This window comes from Otolemur garnettii, unplaced genomic scaffold, assembly GCF_000181295.1.
Source record: "Otolemur garnettii isolate 467f Iridium unplaced genomic scaffold, OtoGar3 scaffold00111, whole genome shotgun sequence".
Classification (NCBI taxonomy): domain Eukaryota; kingdom Metazoa; phylum Chordata; class Mammalia; order Primates; family Galagidae; genus Otolemur; species Otolemur garnettii.
Window position 1 is genome coordinate 4,844,876 of NW_003852506.1, and position 18,261 is coordinate 4,863,136.

Here is an 18,261-nt window from a genome sequence, read left to right on the forward strand (position 1 = left end):
CCTTGATCCACAAAGTAAAAAAATCAGAACTTTACTGGATCAAGATCCCTTTTCTCATCTTTGTTATTTGTTCCTTCAGCTTAATAGGACTGAGTGGCTGTATCTAGATAAGCCATCTATTCAATCTCTACAAAAACTCAAATACTTTGAATAAAACATTTTATAGGTACCCAAGAAGAGCAGAATGAGAGAGCAAAGAGAGTCCCAATGAGCTCATATGGAAAAAGAATTCATTAGAGTTTGAGAAAGGAAGAAATCAGTTTTAGAAGATAGACAGATACCTAAGAATATGGCATACACAGGGCAAAAGGATGAATACAAGTTTCAAAATTCATGGAAAGAAATACATCAATGAGCATTACAACTAAATTACTTCCTTTTCCTTATAAAATTAACATACAATAAAATAACTAAAATTTCTAACAAAGATCTAAGGGTTTTTAAAATTTAGATGATTAGAAAAAGAATTTGGTTCACACAAAACATCTGTTGTAATCTTCACTTTTGCATTGTAAGTTGTAGTTAAGCATCACTTCAGAGGAAGCACAAAAAGTATCATAGTTAATTCCCTCCATGCACAGTTAAGGAGATGGACTCTCTAGCAGATGAAGGGAAGGTTGCTGTGTGCTTCATTATCATTATTTTCAAATAATATTAATTAAGCCACCTCCTGTGCTGATGGTGGAGCTTAGTGGTCCACGAAAGAAATGGAACAGATGTCGTCCTTGACATTATAAATCACAGGAACAAAACATATGGCATTGTTTCGTGTATTCCCAGAATAAGAAGCAACTAAATATAACAATACTTTCCAACCTATAATTATTCAGCAGAAAAAAATACCTGTTCACTAGTTATTTACTATAAAAGAAATATAATGATGTATTTTCTTATATAGAGTTTTAGTGACTGTACTTTTATTTCTGTAGAGTGTGTATTGCCAGCTTTCTCTCCAAGAGTTTTGTGGTATGCCAAAGTCCTACCAGCAATGTATTAAAGTGCTGATTCTTTCCCTAGCACTGGATATTACTGATCTGTTTTAAGTTTTACAGATATAATTGGTCACTGCAAAAGTGGTGGCAAATGCTATGGTATATTAGTATTTTTCAATATTATAGAGCTATAAAAAATAATGAGTTATAATTCTGTTTTGATATGGGAGAAATGTTTACATCATGTAAAACAAAAGATTGTCAACTGAAAAAAAGCAAGCTAATCATTGTGGGTATGTAAACTTTGTGAATCTTGAACCCATGGGTTTCAGGGTCTAGAATAATGGTCCAAACATCATCATTGACATAGCCAAAGCAAAACATAAGTAACAAAATACAAGCTTTAGCTCTGCTTCCCAAACATTAAAGGGAATTGAATTCATAGGTCCCACAGCAAGAGTCCCCAATAAAGTAGAGGCTGTCATTACCTAAATCCTCTAGTAAATCTCAACCGTTCTGCCCTGCTTCTCATCTCTTCCCACTCTAGCTCTTGCCTAAATTGAATGACTATTCTTTTCTCTAAACCCTTCCTTTCCATTTATGGTCTTACTATTCTAGTCAATTATTTTTTTTAGGCTGTAACTTGGCTTCAATAGACTTCCCCCTAAGGGTGGGAAACTGTTCAAGACAATTTTGTTTGTATTGAAAATATTTATACATGTATTTTAATAATTTTGAGACCCTTACATAATCCTATTCCTGTTTTCTGAAGAAATAAAATTTTTGTAAAAGCAATGTATGTCAGGGTGAGTTTATATAAACACAGGAATGATGGGGAAGTGAACCCCAAAGTGTCTGCATTGATTAGACACTAGAGAGTATGGGGGAAAATTAAACTTAATACTTACCATAATGTATTCATGTATTAAATAGTCAAATACCATTATGTAGTACTGTTGGAATTAAAACAAAAATAAAGTATAAGAAAAATGTGTGTATGGAAATGGAAGCATTAATTTGTTGGCCAGTTTTTGTGTATCTGAGCCTCACAGAGAATTAAGAGAATACAGAGAATTAAGTTAGTAGCTAGTTATAAAAATATTTCCCTTAATGTATCTTCTCTTGTGTTATTTTGTTATAATATTATAGGGATTATCGCTAATCTCTGTTTTACTATCTTCCTTTTTTCTACATTTATTATAATCATTGAAGAAGCTTGAATTCTTCAAAATTATATATTGAGTTTTTGGTTATGGAATGGCCATCATTTAAAAACATTAAAAAGCAGTATATTTTTTCCTATCACTCTTATGCAGTCATGTCAATTGACAGTGAAAAATTCTGGAAAATGCATTGTTAGGGGATTTCACCATAGTGTGAATGGTGAAATCAAATGAACCCAGATGATATAGCCTATTACATAGCTGGACTATAAGCCTGAAGAATTAGCACCATGCCCGGTTATAGGCGAATTGCCTATATGCCTCTGGCCAAAAAAGCCATTTGAGAAGAGAGCAGTGAAAAGACTTTGTGCAGGCATACTTGTAAGAAACTGAGGCAGAATCTCATGTGGCCAGTTTGGTTGTGAGCCTAACATAACCAAGGCTTTGGCTGAAATAGCATTTACTACATTAAGGAATTAAGGTTGACTTTATAAGGCCAATAAAAAAGCCCTTTGAAGAACTGGCCAGATACCCATCATTAACCTTTCCTAATCTGTGGTAAGTAATGAAGGTCGCTTGCTGATGGGTCTGGGAATGGAAATGTGCTCGGGGACCTCAAGAGAAGAGAAATTTACCTAATGCATACAGGTATCTAATGGCACAGATGAAACCCAGGCTTGTGAAAGGCTTTTGAGAAGTCCAACCTGAAAATTCCTTATAAAAGGTTCCAGCAAACCCCCCTGACTTAAAGCAGACATGGGAGCGGAGGTTTGCACACAAATTCCTGTATGCCCTAGAGGATTCTTTATGCCTTACATAAAGATTTGAAGTAACAGCCTCCAAATGGCAAGGTCAACAAGGGCAGGAAGTTAATTTACCTTGTTCCTCCAAAGCCTCAGGCTTCATCAGATAAGAACAAAAAAGTAATAGCTAACAACATGTTCTCCATTAAGTTATATTAAATTGGGTTTTGTTGATAGGATTATGTCAAAGGAGTATATTGAGTGGATTATCGGAAGCTAATCATGAGGTAGTCACATAATGTTTAAATAGATCAATGAGGTCATTGCTGTACTGTGAGCATGTACAAAATTACCTATATAAAACAACTGCAAATAAAAAAGCTTACCATTTTGCCTAAGCGAGCAGATGGTCACCTTTATTTAAAACACAATTTCAATAAGCGTGCTTATTCTCCGTGACATAGTTTTTCTGTGAGACCCTTACAGCAACACTGGGTACCTTTCAGGGCTGCAGCACCTGGGGCCAACTGAACCAAGCTGGGGTAGCCTCCTTAGGCAGTGAGACCATGAAAAGTGCCCCTTGGCCTGCTCCCTAAAACCATTAGTGATGAGAGGAGCAGTCTCAAAAATCTAGGAAGGGCCCTTGGGGTCTTTCTTTCCTCCCATTGTCTTAGGGAATAGCATTTGTCCCTTATTTCAATGCTCTGCCCTTATAAATGGATTGATCTATTCATATATTCTTGAATTAATGAATTAATGGATTATCATCAATGGGAGTGGGATTGGTGGCTTTGTAAGAGGAAAAAGAGTGACACGAGCTATCATGCTCAGCCCCTTCATCACATGATGTCCTACCCAGCCTAGGGACAATGCAGAGAGTCCCCCACAGCAAGAAGGCCCTCACCAAATGTGCCCTTCAACCTTGGACTTCCAAGCCTCCACAATGGAAAGAAAAAAAATTCTTTTCTTTACCAATTATCCAATTTCAGGTATTCTGTTATAGCAACAGAAAACTAAGACAGACATGTACACTTGATTTTAAAAATAAATTTCAATTCTTTGACAGAATTCTTATTCCTTTGATCTGTTTCTTGAGCCCAATAGTCACAATTATTTTACAGACCACAATTGATGTTTACAATATCTGGGTCACCTGTGGGTTTTGATCTATTGTCTGTTATTTTCTCCCAGTCTTGTTTCTTGCATTCATTGTAATTTTTTTTTTTTTTTGGAATACTGGACACTATCTATTAAAAATACTGTCAAAACACTGTATAAGGTTTCTTCCTGCTGAAATAGTTATTTCTGCCTTCTGGCAGACAGCTTATACATATAAACAGATATTCTCTCATTTCAACCAGGGAATAAACAGACTAACCTGGGCTGTATATTTGCAAATCTTTGTCTACTCCTGATTTACCACTTTTCCTAAGGCATAGTTTTCTAGGGGTGTCAGGTGATAGCTTTGATTTTAATAAGACTTACATTCTGGCAGATTCTGAAATGTGTTGTTTTCCTGTTCTATACCTTGAGAGCACTGGAAGCTCTTCTCAGCTTTCAGTCTTTTCTACCTCATCTTTTTAACTTCCTGCCCTTGACAGTTAACGAAATTTTGAAAATAAAATTAGTAAACAAAAAGGCATAAAGGGAAGATTTGTATGACCAGATAGTAAGACATGTAATAAAGATATGTTAATTAGAATTTTATTTTGTGGCATGAATTGATAAGTAACTGAAGAGAATGAACTAGAATATGCAGAAATTGGCCCACAGAGAAATACTTAGTATATGATAAATATACCCATCTCAATTCTATAGAAATATTAGAAACAAAAATAACTCATATACTCCAAGGTAGATTAAAGTTCTAAAAACAAAATTCAGCAAATATAAAATATTTTAAAAAAATGGAAGCTGTGGGAGGAAAAACTAGGAATTGACTCTGTAATGGGCATGAGAATCTCTTGTGAGTTGACAGAAATATTTTGGAACTTGATAGAAATGTTGATGCATGACAGTGTCAGGGCATGAAATGATTCTTAGCTATATCCTTTGCAAATGGTTATTTTATATTATGTGAATTTTATCTTAATTTACAATAAGAAGATTTAGAGCACTATCTTATGAATTAGAGGTCAATCAAAGATCATCCTAAAAGTGGAAAGTAAAATAATTTGGCTAGAAATATAATAAATATTATAAAATTAAAATAAGTGCAGCAACTTTGAGAAAATACACTGAATTTAATTTACAAAGAATTTTTATGCTTAAGACTGTAAAAGAAACTTCTGGGAGTGAGGCTCTTAGGAGAGAACTGAGCATGTAAATAGAAACTGCCACTTGTAAAATATATCCCGAGTCACACCATGACCAGACTAAGCTACAAGCATATCAGAGATTAAGTTCAAAGTGTTTTAACACCAATTTGATCAAATCCAAATAATCTAAGATATGACCACAGACAAATTTGTTTAAAAGTGACTCTGCATAGATCAAATCTTCTAAAGAAAAGCCACTGAGTCTTCCAGCAACATCCTAAATTTACAAACTTAAACAAATTCTTGCCTGGGCCACCTGATGATTAATGTCAGTCCTCAAAACTTTATAAATATTATTTCCTAATCCCTGTTGTCTTAGTCTTCTTTGGCTGCTATTAAATTATTGCAAACTGAGTGGATTATAAAAAAATAGACATTTGTTTCTCACAGTTCTAGAGGCTGAGAAATCCAAGATCAAGGAGCCAGCAGATGTGGTATCTAGTTAGGGCCTCCTGATTCACAGCCAGCACCTTCCTGTTGAGTTGTCACATTGCAGAAAGGGCCAGGGAGGTTACTGGGGTCTCTTCTATAAGGGGACTGATCCCATTTATGAGGGCTTCACTCTTATCTGATCACTTTTTAAAGGCTCTCATATTGCAATACCATCATATTTGGGGTTGGAGTTAGGAATTCAACAGATAAATTTGGGGGAGACACATTCATTCTATAGCATTTGTCCTTCCCCCATCTTTTGAGGTACTCCAGACCATCTCCCTCTGCCTAACACACTCACACACATACACACGTACTGTTATATTCTCTCTTGATGCAATAAGTCAGTATGTCTTACTTTGTTTTACTACAGGTCTTTGAACACTGGAATTTATTAATCAAGAATGTATAAGAATGTGTAAATAATGTCTGTAGTTACAAAGATAGTAAGAAAGGCTACCCAATAAAGAACGAGCAAAGAATTTGAATGGCAATTTAACAAAGGGAAATGCAAATACCCCCCCAAATTAAACAGATACTCAAGTTCACCAATAATGGGGAAAATGCAAATTAAAACATTAATAAACTACTTTAACCAATCAAAATTAAAATCTTTTCCCACATCAGGTAAAAATGTAGGTGAATGAATATTCTCAAACATTGTGATGAGCATATTAAGATTCAGAAAACATTCTTTTTAGTATGTATTTTATGAAATGTACAAGGCCAAGGATCCCCCAAATTTATTTCTACCAATATTTGGTACAAAACACTAAAACTAAACTATGAGACACATATAGAGTTGTATGTTTGTAGCACAGGGTAATAGTGTTTGTAATAGTGAAAAGTTACAAATAACCTGAATGTTTAACAGTGTGAGGGTGGAGAAACTATGATATATTCATGCTATGTAATTGTATGCGGTGCTTTGTTGTTTTTGTTTTTAATGAGAGTTATAGCTATAAAAATTTCCAAAGGTACTTTTAAGAGCAAAACCTCCTTGGAGAATTTTACAAACTACATTATTTTGAGTTAAAATACGCTACCTCCTAATGTATTTTCTAAAGCTATTTGTGTATATACTAAATGCATAGAAAAGAAAAATAAGTTTTGGAATAAGTTTTGCAATTGGTAAAATTTGTTTACTTTCTTTCCAGAGAAGGAGGGGACATTGATTAATAGCCATTGTCAAAATGGTCTTTGGTTTTCTCTGTAGTGATTTATTTGTTTTAAATTATTTGTTCATACATTACTTACAATGTAAAAAGTAACAATGAAGTTTTGTTGTAAAAATTAAGAAGAAAGAGATAGTAAAGGAGAATACAAGGCAATGAAAAAAATGTTCTGAAGTTGGAAAACATTTGGGCACAGTCAATACAAAGAATGCTGAGACAAAGAGTCTATGGTAAAAATGACAGGGAAGGGGAGAGCTAGAAATTATTTTCCATCTCTCTGATAGGTATGTTTAGTTATTCCTGTGTCTTATATGGACATTATACTGCTTCTTCTTCTTTCTTTAGACTTCAAAAAATGTGAGGTTCAAAGTAGTTTTACAAAATGTTGGCAATAGCTAAAATGGTGGAACCCCCAAAGAAAGGCTACCCATATAGCCTTTCTTACTATATAGAATATAGTTGTTCCCATATAATGGTAATGGGAGCTTAGAGACATAATATACTCATTACAATAACGGAAGCCTTCTGTCCCATTTTTGAACTTATGGTCCAAGATTCCTTTCCTCTATGTGTGTATTCAACCTCTGGGCTCCATTGAGAGTATTCTTTATTTTAAGGCACTCATTATCCATTTTCATCAGTAGAAATGCATTCCCCAATAGTCCCAAGCATTTTCACAATAAGAGAAGAGCATCGATTATATAGCTCAACTACCCTTCTCCCCATAAAACAACACTTGGGGAATATAATATGTATAGCACTTTCTGTAATTGCGCAAACTTTCCTAGGCTCTTGAGTTGAAATTGTAAATAGATTTTCAAATTTAGTTATGGCTACAACTTCAACTACATTTTAGTAAAAGAAGAATCAAGCATTTTCTATTTGTTCTTATATATTTCAGATGGAGGTAAATTTCTGTTCTCTTTTCCCTTTGAGATATAATTCCCAAATATTAAGTAATTTCTTGTTAGCAGAGAATATACTACTAGTGTTTTTTGGCCAACACACAGAATATGAATTTTGTCCTCGATCGGGAAGAGCTTAAACACAAAAAATGATATTGTTGGCTTGATACTGTGCGTGACATGATGAAATTAAACAAATATCCTGTGCCATATTTATACTTTAAAAGTGTGAAAGACATACATTTATGGAAATATAGTGTGTTTGCCAAAGGGAGTATAATCAGTCTTCTTCCTCTTAATTTTTCTCAAGTTCATGATTGTGGGTAATCTGTATGAATAGAGGTTCCTTCTGTTTCCTCCCTCTCTATTTCCTTTATGTTTTGTTTAGAAGATTTAAAATGGTTTTGCTCCTTACTGCTACTTAGTGACATTCTCATTAAAAGTGTGAGTTTGTACGATTTTAAAAGGAAGAAGCAAATGTTTTCCAGTGAAGTCAAATAGAAATTGTGTCAAAAAAACCCCTAGAGCACATAAATTGTGTATATTTGGAAACACAGAGTGTCAATTTGATTTCAAAATTAGTAGATGTCAAAAAATGAGATGATAAAGCAGAGACTGGGAGAAAAACAATTATGATTACAGATATCTAGTAAAGGACTCTTAAAGCTCAATGATAAGAAATGAATGACTTGATTAAAAAGTAGACAAAAGTCCTGAACTGACACTTCATCAAAATACACATGCAGATGACAAGGAAGGATATGGAAAGATGCTCAATGTAATGTTTGATTAGAGGACTGTAACTTAAAACAATAATGAGGTACTATTAATATTACAAACCTACTAGAATGCCTGAAATTCAAGGTGTTGACAATGCCAAATGCTGACAGGAACGTATGGAGCAACTGGAACTCTCATTTGTGGCTAGTGAGAATGCTAGAGGCTGTAATCACTTTGATCTCCAATTGGATCATTATCTTTGAAAGATAACTTGGAGATAATTTGGAGATTTCTTGTAAAATTAAACATATTCATACTATCTTATCCAGAAATCAAATCCTTTGTCATTTACTAGAGAAGGTGAATATTTATGCCCATACAAAAACTCACCATGTTTATTGCAGCTTTATTCATAACTGTCAAAACTTGGAAGTGACCAAGATGTCTTTAGTAGGGATATTGATAAGTAAACTGTAGTACCTTCAGACAATGAAGTACTATTCAGCACCAAAAAGGAATGAGCTATCAAGCCATGAAAAGACATGGGGAAAACTTAAATGCATATTATTAAATGAAGCAGCCAATCTGGAAATACTATATAACAGATAATTCTGACTATATGGTGATGTAGAACAAACAAAACTGTGGAGACAGTAAAAAGATCAATGGTTTCCAGGGGAGGGGAGAAGGAATGAATGAATGTGTGAGGCACAGAGGATTTTAGGACAGTGAAACTATTCTGTATGATGTTTAGTGGTTGATAAATGTTATATATTTGTGAAAACATACAAAGTGTAAACTCTAATGTAACTTAAAAAAAACCCCACAAAAATAAAGCTATCATATGATCTAGTAATCACATTTCTGGGTATATATTTCAAAGCCTTGAGTTTCTATGCCTCAGCTGTTCCTGAGCCTCTGCTTGTTGTATGGAGACCCAGGCCTCCATCTGCTGCTGAGTTGCTCTTTCTCAGAGCCATGCCAGACACCTTCCCGCCCTGTGCCTTTCTGCACTGTTACAGATTCAGAGTTACAGTGTAGCTGCACTGTAACCTCAGACCATGTAATACCCAGTCTTAACAAAAAACCATGAACATTCTGGTGTCTGCAGGTGTTGGGCTTGTAGACTGGCAGGCCGGGGGAGGAGTGGACTGGGAGTTCAAAGTGGCAGGGAAAATATTTATTCAACATTCATGCCAGACAGGAGAATGCCCAGGCTCACAGCAGGGACTGCTTGGGTAAGGAGTCCCAGCTTCTAGCAACTCACTTCCATGGGGTGAGAGAAAAGGATCTCAGATTCACCACTCACTGGTAGAGATATCAGAGCAAGCAAGCAAGCAAATCTCTTAGGGGAGGGGATGGACACATGTCCTGTTTGGAATGGGTTCTGTACCTGAAATTTGTTTCATCGGAGTTGCAATTTGCCTCAGCAGAGAAGACATGCAATTATCAATCTCTTCTCTCAGCTCAGCTCCCACTCTTCAGCTTTGTTGGATTCTTTCTGGCCCTTATCTCTCTCTCTGAACAGAGCTTCTGTTGAATGCTGGCTTCAGTTGGTTATCATCTCCCACTCCCCTTTGTTCTTGTTGCATGTAAAAATTGGAGTTAGGGAAAATAGCCAACCAGAGGTTTTAGCAGAACACAAGACACATTGAAACAAAACAAACAAACAAACAAACACACAGACACACAAACAATCAAAAACAAAAACAAACACACACAAACTCGAATCGTCTGATGTAAGCACTTTCAGCAACCATAAGAGAAAGACGAGGGCTTGGCGCCCATAGCCCAGTGGCCAGGGCACTAGCCACACATACCAGATATGGCGGGCTCTAACCTGGCCCAGGGCCTGCCAAATGACAATGACAACCACAACCAAAAAACAGCTGGGTACTGTGGTGGGCATCTGCAGCCCCAGCCACCTGCGAGGCTGAGGCAAGAGAACCGCTTAGCCCAAGAGAGTTAGAGGTTGCCATGAGCTGTGACACCACAGCACTCCACTGAAGGCAACATAGCAAGAGTCTGTCAAAAAAAAAAAAAAAAAGAAAGAAAGAAAAGAAAGAGGGGAAGCAGGGAAAAACAAACAAAAATAATAATGATTAAAAAAATTTTTTAAAAAAATAACTCATACATGAAAGAAAAGTGGAAAAAAGCAGAAAGAACAAGCAAAGAAAGAAAAAAGGCAACAAAATTATTTATACATATAAAAACATATGACGACTATATGTATGCCGTAGGGATGGACTTTAGTAGGAATATATTTATGTTGCGATATACTTTCTGAGCACCAGGTGGCACCCTGAGCGGTTCCTAGGCTTATACCTGTCTCCTGGCTTAAATGTTCTTGGTGTTTGCCTGATTACCCGTCTGGCGTCTAGACCCTGCCTAACTGCTGATTCCACTGATCTCAAAAAATCTTCACAGGCAGGTTTCCCAAATTCTCCCAGCAATAGTTCCGGGGAAGTGTGGGATGTCCTGGGCCAGTTCTGAATGTAGGACGACTGTTTGTGGGTGAGACTCAACTAGTTGCACCTGGCCGGCCCAGAGAGGTGCCTGTGGCAACCGCCATCTCCCAATTTCCAAAACAATGGCCTCTTCCTATCCAGGATCTTTCTTGTCTGAGTGTCTCTTCAGCTCCCTATCCGCTTTGGTGCTCCACCAGACAGCACCCTGCTCTGGCGGCCTAATTCTTCACTTCACCAATCTTTCCACACACTACCTAGTTTACCCACAAACTGGGAACTGCAGTCCTCGATGGTGTAGCTGGTTGCCACCGCTGCTGCTGCAGCCATGGGGCAGAACCTTTCCTGGCAGTCTCTGCAGTTGTGGTTTATACTCCAAGTCCAGCAAACCGCTACCTGGCTGCAAACTGCCGCTCAACACCAATATTCCATGCTGGGAATGATCTAGCCCACTCGCTCTCACCTGCTGCTCCAGGAAAGCTGAGCTATTGTTCCATTTGCCATCATGCTCCTCCTCCACTTTAGGTAATCTTTCAAAGAGTGTGTGTTTCTTTTGTACACAAAAGCAGTTCTCTGGTTTAGGGCCTAACATGTCACCTTTTGATAGGGTTTTTACTATAACAGTTTTGTTTAAGACCAGAAAAATATATTGCTATGTTCAAGACTTCACATCTTTCTTTTCAGTCCAAAGTTTTCAAAACTTTATGAAAAAAGTGTACTGGAAAAAAAGTGTACTGGTCATTTTTCTTTTTTCATTTATGTTTTCAATTTCAAATAAACTATTCTTAAGCTCCCTTGACAGTAAAATAGGAATTTTCCCCCACCTGTCAAGAACTGTTTTTCATATAATTCACTGCAAAGTGAGAAGTGAGTATGTTTTGAGATCCTTTATCTATTCCATGCATTTTGATGGAGATATAATTACCTGTGGAGACCCAATGCTACAATTGGAGCACAAGCAAGATTGGGCACTTTGGGGAGTTGATTCAGAATAAAGGACCGCGTCCCAGCACAAAGAAACTGGGCAGAATTCCTTTCCCTTTGGGGATGTCAGTTTTTTTACTTTTAAGGCCTTCAAGGGATCCGATGAGACCTACCTCAATTATGCAGGATAATCTGCTTTACCCAAAGTCTACTGATTTAAGTGTTAATTATACCTAATAACACCTTTCAGCAACATATAGACTGATGTTTTCGGTCAAACACCTGAACACTACAGCCTAGCCAAGTTGACACATAAAATTAACCAACACATAGGGCAAAATAAGACTTTTATGCTTTAAATTAAGGGAAAATAAGCCTTTTTAAGATTTAATTTTGTATTAAATCACAACTGTATACATGTATGGGGCACAATGTGATGATCTCATGTACTATGTGGAAAGTTTAAATCAAACTGATTAGTATAACCATCACCCCTTACTATTTTTTGTGGTAAGACTTTTGTAATTTACTGTACCATTTGTACGCAGCATTAGCCTATACATTCTATAAGAACAAAATACCAAAAAAATCACAAAAAAGTATAAAGACCAGGAGAAACAAAACTCATAAATTATAGTTTACATGATTGTAAACTATAAATTTGTTTATAAATTTATAAACAAATTATAAGAATAAGAAGTAAGATAGCTGGATATAGGTTCAATTTGCAAAAAGCTATTGCCTATCTGAATACTATTCAGAGAAGACAAAACTAAAAAAAGAGACTATTTACAACAATAAAAATACGACATTTTGGAATAAGTCTAAGAAATGAAGCTTGCGAAATTTGGAGGAACATGCTATGGAATGACATCTACAACTTAAAAATACCTAGTGCTAACTGAATAGTTCTTTTGTTATAGAAATTGTTCTAGATACTTTATATATAGTTTCATTTCATACTGCAAACTAAGCAGCAACCCATTTTAGTTAGAGATGAGAAAATTGTGTCACTGAGAGTTCAAATAACTGGTTAAAGGGCAAATGTCTAATAAAGGGTAGCAATGAACTTGAACCTAGACACTCTTCCTGCAGAATTTATGCTTGTAATAAATAAACAGGAAGACTCAATAATTTAAAGATGACAAATCTCCAAATTGATCTGTATATTTAATGCAGTTCTGGTCAAATATTTCAAAATCTTTTACAGAACTTGACAAGCTTATTTCAGAGTATTTAGAGTTGCAAAAAATCCAATTACATACAAGATGCTTCTAAAGAAAATGAATAAAGTAGAGGCTCTTGCCATGATATATCACAAGATTGTGTAAAGCTACGGTAGTCAAACTTGTAACTTTTAGAAGAATGATAGACAATTGACTTATATAATAAAACAGAGAAATGAGAAATAGGCCCCCTTGTATTGATGCTTTAAATGTGACAAAGTGACACTGAAAATCACTGTGGAGACGATGTTTACTCAATAAATGATTCTGGGGTAATTTATTATTTTTTTGTAAGAAATGAAGCTTTCCTCATATTACATACCAGTAGTTCTCAACATAGGGTAACTTTTTCACCCAGGGGACATCTGTCAATGTTGCAGGACATTTTGGGTTGTCACAATTGTGGATGGATTACTACTAGTACTGAGTGGGTAGAGGTTAGAGGTACTCCATAATATCCTACAATATCCAGGACAATCTCCACCAACAGAGAATTACCTAGTCCCAAATATTAATAATGCTACTATTAGAAATCTGCTATACAATAAAAGCAAGTCCAATTTGAGTTTAAAGTGCAAGTCATAAACTTAAGGCTTTCAGAAGATAATATAGAAATACAAAATAAATGATTATCAATCTGACAAATGAAGTCTCTGTTAGCCACATAAACTATCATTCTGTATTTGGGGGTGTTGTACTTATTTTTATCCTGTTGCTTATGCCTGTTTAGAAGGGGATATGATAGTCTCAGCAGCTTGAACTACCAAAATATGGTGTGAAGGTTGGCCTGACAAATTATGCTGCAGTGTATTGTACTGGTCTGCTGCTAGCCCACATGTTTCTCAATGAGTTTGACATGGACAAGAACTGTGAAGGCCAAGTGGAGGCGACTTGGCAATGAATACAATGTGGAAAGCTTCGGTGGCCAGCTTGGTGCTTTTACACGCTATTTGGATGCAGGCCTTGCCAGGACAACCACTGGCAATCAAGTTTGGGGTCCTGAAGGGAGCTGTGGATGGAGGCTTGTCTGTCCCTCACAGTACCAGACAATTCCCTGGTTATGATTCTGAAAGCCAGGAATTTAATGCTGAGGTACATCAGAAGCTTATCATGGGTCAGAATGTTGCAGATTATATGCATTGTCTAATGGAAGAATGCTTACAAAAAACCAAGAGAACTCAAAAACTATTGAGAACTCTCAATGCATAAAGAACAATGTCACTCCAGACATGGAGGAGATGTGTAAGAAAGCTCATGCTGCTATACAAGATAACCTAGTATAAGAAGAAGCCTAAGAAAGAAGTTAAGAAGAAGAGATAGAACTGTCCCAAAATGTCCCTTGCCCAGAAGAAAGATTGGGTATTGAAAAGAAGGCAAGCTTCCTTAGAGCTCAGGAGCGAGCTGCCAAAAGCTAAACCAAATTTTATATGAGGGTTTTCAGATTAAAAATAGTAAACACATTCCTTAAGCAAAAAAGAAAAAATTATTATACATTTGACTTTATTAAAATTGAAAAATGTTTCTTATCAATTACATAGCATACTATAAGAAAGTGAAAAAAATAAAAAGAAATACCCATGAATTGGGAGAAATTACTGGCATCATAGAGAAATGACTTAGAGAAGCCAGCCTGGGAAAAATGCTACAATATATGTGAGAGACATATCAACATATAAGTGAATGTAAATGTAATATGTATGTGTATTCATATATATGTGTACATGGGAGATGCAGAAAGACACAAAAGAATAAGCAAAATACAGGAGCAAACATTCTACAGAGAAGAAAACAAGCAAAACGATAAATATTTGCAAAAGCACTCAAACGTATGAGTAAACAGAAACATTAAGACCACAATGATATATGTTTACAATTAAAAAGCTAGAAAATTTGAAGTGTTATTGAGAAGGTAAAGCCATGAAAAAATTTTATATCATGCAGGTGGGAGTTTAAGTTGATATGAATGCTTTGAGGAAGAATTCACCATTATTTCACAAAACTAAATCTGAACATCCTTTATGACACCCTTTAATTCCCCTCCTGGGTATAAACCCAGGTGCAGGTGGAGACAGGTGGAAGACCATTCAGAGCACTCTGGTTTGAAACACAAAAGAACTCATCTCTTGTGGGCGTGGAGGTATAGGATAACATCAGATCACACTGGCTAATTCAACAGCATGGTTAACATCGTGGCTAACAGGGTGAGTGGGGGCTTCGTGGGGGCTCACATTATGATTCTGCTCTAGAATGCACTTGTAAGTTACATATATCCTTTTGCAAGCATCAAAATACACACTACCCGTTTAAAAAGTACATTTTTTTGGTCTGTCAAGATGAATCTATGGAGAAGAATTTGGGGACTGTTAAATATTCATTGAGGGTTCCAGAATTTTCTTTTAATAAAAACATCTTAGTTTCACGTAGAGGTGCAGTAAATATTCATTCGGATTAGAGCCTCAAGTACCCTAAATATTTACAGTTAGGGGATGCCAAGCTTACTTTCTTCTTGATTTCCCTCATTTAGCAACATGGAGACCTCAGAAATTATTCCCCCTCTTATAACGGAGTTGTATCCCCCTCTCCCAACCCCCAGTTCCTATGTTGAAGGCCTAACATCAATGTGAGTATACTGGAGAAACGACATTTATAGTTAATTGAAGGTCATAAGGAGAGGGTCCTACTCCAATAGAAGGAGACTCTAGGAATGTGAGTGCCTAGAGAATCATGTTGGGGACACAGCAGAAAAGCGTGGCTGTCTGCAAGCCCAGAAGAGAGACCTCACCAGAAACCAACCTGGCACCTTGATCTCGAACACCCAGTTTCTACAACTGTGAGAAAATAAATTTCTGTTGTTTAAGCCACCCAGTAGGTGGCATTTTGATGGAGCAGACTAATGCATTCTCTCTATGTTAGACTCCAGGAAACTTGAAGAAATAAATATTTAGAAATATTTAGGGATGCCTATAATAGCAATATATTTCCTTATGTTACTCCCAGTTCTGTCTCCGTATTTGACATTTTTTCTGGTCCAGGTTATTTCATGAATATTTTTCTTCACAGAATAGTCACGTTTCTAAAGCTATTTGAGATCTTTTATGGAAAAGGAAGAATCAGATAGTTCATAAAGAATTTTTATGTTAAGTTTTAAGACAAGAAATTACTATAATGAAAAATAGCCATTGCTCTTCCAGGAGAGAGATGGGTCGGGTGTGCAGGGTGACCCATTCTGCCTCTGTCCTGTCTCCATACATTTTTGTGTATGTCAGAAAGTAATCAGAATTTTTATTTTTTAGTCTGTAGAGTTATTCAAAATATCCGCATTTTACTTTGCACTGCCAGAGGTCAATATTATTTTCCCCTCGTTGTTCTATTCACTACAGAGTGGCCACCCTGGCCAGGACAGGGAGATACCACTTGACAATGCCTGTGTGGGAGCGAATCTCTCATCAGTGCTCGGATGCACACAGCTGTGTTTGCAGAGCAAAGCATGGAGTCTGATGATGCTCACGCTTGTCGAAAATAAATCAAACATCTGGACAATCATGAGAGACACATATGCACTTGAAGTAGAAAAGAGCCACTTAGCTCCTTTACTCTAGAACTACCTAAAGAGGCAAAAGAGATTCCACAGCAAATGAGATGTTATCTTCTGCTCAGGAAGGGGGTTTAGTGGAATGATTGCTGGTCTGTGAGTTAAAAGAGTCTCTTAAACCCACTGCAGTCAGCCTTTTGCTCCTTGTAGCCTGCCAAAACTAATCCTGTGTACTTCATCTACCTATCCGATATTTACTAGTTCATTACTAGTGATAATTTTTCTTGGAATATCTTTCTTGCTTTGACTCTCAAGCCTCATACTCTCTTGTTCCTGCCCAGAATTTCTCAGCCTCCTGCTTATACCTCTGCTTTGCTCTGACATTTTATTTTATTTATTTATTTATTTTATTAAATCATAACTGTGTACGTTGATGCATTTATGGGGTTCAGTGTACTGACTTGATATACAATGTGAAATGCTTGTATCCAACTGATTAACATATGCATCACTTCACTTACTTATTTGTTGTGGTAAGACAATTATACTCTTTTCGGAATAGTTTTGAAATGTACCATTGCATTATGCACATTAGGTGAGGTCCCACCAAATACCCTCCCTCCTCCTGCCCTCTCTCCTCCCCTTCCTTCTTTCTCCTTTTCCTGTCTACTTTCTGGGCTATAGTTATGTTTTACCATTCATATGAATATGTAGGTGATTACATATTGATTTCATAGTAGTATTGAGTACATTGGATACTTTTTTCCCATTCTTGAGATACATTACTAAGAAGAATATGTTCCAGCTCCATCCAGGTAACCATAAAAGATATGAAGCCTCCATCCTTTTTATGGCTGCATAATATTCCATGGCACACATACCACAATTTTTTAATCCATTCATGGGTTGATGAGCACTTGGGCTGTTTCCATATCTTGGCAGTTATGCATTTGGCTGCAATAAACATTCTGGTTCAAATGTCTTTTTTGTAAAATGATTTTTGATCATCTGGGTTTACATCTTGTAGAGGAATTGCAGGATCGAATGGTAGGTCTACTTTTAGTTCCTTGAATATTCTCCAAATTTCTTTCCAAAAAGGTCGTATTAGCTTGCATTCCCACCAGCAGTATAGAAGCGTTCCCTTCTCTCTGCGTCCACACTAACATCTGTAGTTTTGGGATTTTGTGATGTGGGCTAATCTTAATGAAGCTAGATGATATCTCAAAGTGGTTTTGATTTACATTTCTCTGATGATTAAAGATGATGAGCATTTTTTCATGTGTTTGTAGGCCATGCACCTGTCTTCATCAGAGAAGTTTCTGTTCAAGTCTCTTGCCCACATAGAAAGGGGGTTATTTGTTCTTTTCTTAGTGATTAGTTTGAGTTCTCTGTGGATTCTAGTTACCAGACCTTTGTCAGAAGCATAACCTGCAAAAATCTTCTCCCATTCTGAAGGTTGTCTGTTTGCTTTATTTACTGTGTTTATGACTGTGCAAACGCTTTTTAGTTTGATTGCTCTGACATTTTTATATTAGGATGCCTCTTACTGAGTCTTTCAACTCTTGGCTTCTCCGTTTCCACCTGCTTCTCTGTGATCAGGAGAGTGCATCTGGTCTCATGTCTTTTGTAGCAGCTATAGAATCTAAATGATTTAAACGTGTATTTCTAGCTTATACGTTCTTCTTGATTCATACAGTCAACCACCTCTTTTAAAGCTCTACACAAC

The 18,261-nt window shown here is 36.4% G+C and overlaps 1 pseudogene; it reads left to right on the forward strand.

The window, feature by feature from the left end:
• Positions 1–14,418, forward strand: part of LOC100963011 — a 56,165-nt pseudogene extending 41,747 nt beyond the window's left edge.
• Positions 14,419–18,261: the final 3,843 nt, after the last annotated feature.